This window comes from Chiloscyllium punctatum, chromosome 36 (genome assembly GCF_047496795.1).
Source record: "Chiloscyllium punctatum isolate Juve2018m chromosome 36, sChiPun1.3, whole genome shotgun sequence".
NCBI classification, from domain to species: domain Eukaryota; kingdom Metazoa; phylum Chordata; class Chondrichthyes; order Orectolobiformes; family Hemiscylliidae; genus Chiloscyllium; species Chiloscyllium punctatum.
The window spans coordinates 31,616,794-31,620,546 of NC_092774.1; the positions used below are offsets into that span (position 1 = coordinate 31,616,794).

General features: G+C 47.0%; 1 non-coding gene across 1 annotated transcript; it reads right to left on the reverse strand.

Annotated features, from left to right (window-relative positions):
• Positions 1–2,078: 2,078 nt before the first annotated feature.
• On the reverse strand, positions 2,079–2,152 carry trnan-guu (transfer RNA asparagine (anticodon GUU)). The gene has a single exon. It is a non-coding gene; the product is annotated as a tRNA-Asn (tRNA).
• Between the last annotated feature and the right edge of the window lie 1,601 nt (positions 2,153–3,753).

A 3,753-nucleotide genomic window follows, 5' to 3' on the forward strand; every position in this document is an offset into this window, starting at 1 on the left:
AACCTTCCAGCGAAGCGCTGTCCTCATGACCTGTCCTCCCTGCCAATCTCCCTCCCCACCTATCCGCTCCACCCTCCTCTCTGATCTGTCACCTCCAACCCCTCCCCCATTCTCCTATTGTACTTTTTGCTACCTTCGGCCCAGCACACCCCACCCCCAATTTATCTCTCCACCCTGGAGGTGTCCTGCCTCTATTCCTGATGAAGGGCTTTTGCCCGAAACATCGACTTTCCTGCTCCTCGGAAGCTGTCTGACCTGCTGTGCTTTTCCAGCACCACTCTGATCTAAACTCTGGTTTCCAGCATCTGCAGTCCTCACTTTTGCCTACCCAATAAACCCAGTGTGCCGATTTCACATCAACAAACTGACACAAGCAGACACAACGTCTGCAGAAACCCTAGCCACATTACTTTACATTAAAGACATCTGGGAAATGATGTCCAGACAACTCAACCCTCTCAGCATCATGGTAGCCCACAAACCGCCCAACACACTTAAACAGCGTCTAATGAACCTGAAATACCCGATACAAACAAGCAGCAAACGAATGTTATTTACAAAATACCATACAAGGAAATATATACATGAACTCTGCCGCACAGTTCTCTGTAGCAAGAAATGCTATGATGAGAAAAGGAAGATTTTTTTTAGCCAAAACGAATCGGCACTGACTGGACAGCCATTTAAAATCAACGCTGTCAGCCCAGGATGGAAGACCCGAAGGGATGTACAGTTTTCTTATTTCCTGAAGATTTATAAAGCTGAGACTGGGTTTTGGAGTTTGTTCCCTTTCCACTCCCAAGAGCCGCAGTGTTGGGGCGGTGAGTTGGGGAAAGTGAAATGTGCCCATGAGCAGCGTGTGGGACTTTTTCAGCTTCCCCTCCTCTGACAGCGCGGTGACTTGACTCTGATGTTCTCAGGGACACTTACTGACGCGACACAGTGAAAAGAGTCTCATTCCCGCAGATCAGGAATTCAAACCGTATGCCAGCTTCAGGACAATGAGAAAGATTAATTGGGGTATGTGAAGAAGCTGCGAGCTGCATTTCAAACAGGTAGGTGGAGTCAGATGCGTCATCCATTGCGCCCCCGGCACTGTGCGGACCTGACGCCGCCGTGCTGCAGAGTTCTGACGTTAACACGGACATGCGCAGCAATGGGAACATTCACAAGAGGAACAGCCAAAGATAATCACCGTCACTGCTTCCCTTCCATAATCCCAACTTTGTGAAGCAATATCTTTCACTGGCAAATAAAACACCTTTGTCCTCAGGTGCCTGCTTAACTTCGATTACGACTTCACGCCCCTCACTGTTCGATCTCATTTCCAAACTCTTGGCTCATTGCCTCAATAGCAGCTCTGTGGGTTTCTGCTTGTTCCACCCTGACAGGCAGTGGGCTACAGATTCCCGAGCAGTCCCAGTGTAACTGAAATACTTCAACCCCTCCAATGATTTGCATCTTTAAAAAAACCGTGGAGCAATCTCCCTTTCTTTTTGACGTCGTTTCTCAACTGTAGTCGGCAGGGTTCACACCTGCGTGGGGAAACCGCAATGGATTTCATGTCCATCGCATTCACCACTCGGCCCACCAATACAGAACCACACTGACAGCTTCATTTCCCAGGACTCTCTGCCTGTGGAGCTGAGAAAAAGTGAATCCTTGCAGAGTTTGTTTGAATTCAATCACTTCACAGGTTTCGAAAGGGTTAAATATCTGCAAATGGCGAGTCTGCGTGTTTCATCCCGGTAGATGAAATGGACGTTCAGTTAAAAACAAAAACAGAAATTGCAGGTCAGGCAGCATCTGTGGAAAGAGAATCAGAGACAACATTTCAGAACTCGTTTTTTTCCTCATCCAGGTCCAGCCAAAACTGCTGTGTTTCTCCAGCAGTTTCGCTTTCTGTCTCGAATTCTCAGCATCCGCAGTCATTTATGTTAGAAATTCAATCAATTCAGAAACCCCTTTGTGCTGCCTCAGTGGAATAGATTTCCGTTTGGGAAACATTTTCCTGACACCATTAAAAACGTGCACTTTCGCAGGCAAGAAAGCGGTAGGAGCGAGAACAAGGAACATGCCGTCCCTGGGTGGTCTCGAACCACCAACCTTTCGGTTAACAGCCGAACGCGCTGACCAATTGCGCCACAGAGACAGGTGCAAGAGCTGCTTGCACAGTGTCTTTGAGGAACCTACTAATCAATTCATAATTCAACCCGCCCCGCCCAAAATTACCATTGTCTTCTATCAGTTTTACTTTCCATAATAAAGCCTTGGACATTCATTCTGGAGACATGGGGACAGCCTGATCCCACCATCTGCAGGTACATCCATGTCACGAGGAACGAGCTCTCCACCACCGGGGCCATCGCCCTCCGAGCCTTTCAGTGTTTTGCCTCTTCCTGAATTTTCTCATTGGCGCCGAGCCGAGAAGGGGTTTGAATTCCTGATGTGCAGAGAATTCTTTCAATGTCTCGGGTCAGTTCAGGTCCCGAGAATATCAGAGTCAATCAGCCTCTTAAACAAGGGGATGGTGTCTGGACTGTCTCTGCTCAGTCCGTCAGTTCATCCTTCATTCTCCTCTAATTCCACTTCCCAAAGAGTTTCGAAAGATTCACAAAGCTGGAGACTGGGATTTGTGTTTTACTTCCTGAACATTTTTCCACCTGCTAACTGACGATATTTTGACAAAACCTCTTCCCCATTGTAACATTTGCATCATGTCCAGGGATGAGCAATTTCCAATCCCAAGTTTGGGAATGTTCTCTTTGGAGCAAAGAAGGTTAACTGGAGATTTCCAGGGGCTGTTGGCAATGATGGGAGAAGACGTGGTGTGAATGGGCAGGTTAATGATCAGAAGAACCTATTGCCACTGACTAGGGTCAGTTACCAGAGGACAGGGATTGAAGTTCTTTCATGGAAAGCAGCATTTGTGTCGAACAAACACAGCGAATACTGCAGAAAGCCAACGGGTCGAGCAGCATCCGTGGAAAGGGAAACAGAGCCGACGTTTTGAGTGTGCTACGGTTTTTGTTCAGAACTCAGTCTTTTGCCTCTTCCCGAAGTTGGTCCAGGTCTGTGTCTCAATTGGCAAACACATGGCAAGTGCAGTTCCGCAATGTGAAGTTATAGCCTTTGCTGTTTAAAAAAAAGCAGTGCATTGTTAAAATGATTATATATTGGAATGTGGAGAAAGTGAGGACTAGAGGTGAAAGTCGAAAAATGTGGCACTGGAAAAGCACAACAGGTCAGGCAGCATCTGAGGAACAGGACAGGGAACGTTTCGGGCACAAGTCCTTCATCAGGAATGATGTATGGATGTGCTAAGGGGTCTCAGAGTCCCTCCACACCAGTCAATGCCAGCTGTCGGGCAGATGCAGCAGGCAATGAGCAAGGCAAGTGGTATATTACCAAGAGGAATTGAGTTCAGAAGTGGGGTCATTGAACATATTCAAGGCTAAGTTCATCTGAGTTTTGAACACCAAAGAAGTGGATGCTTATCGGGGGAGGTAAGAAAATGCTTTTAAGACCAGTACAGATCAGTCACAGAGTCAGACAGTACTGAACAGACCCTTCATCCAACGAGTCCATGCTGAGTATGTTCTCAAACTAAACTCGTCCCACCTACCAGTGTTTGGCCCATAACCCTTCCAACCTTTCGTATTCATGTACTTATCCAAATGTCTTTTGAACGTCGTAACTGTACGTGTATAAAATCATGAGGGGCATGGATAGGATTAATAAACAAAGTCGTTT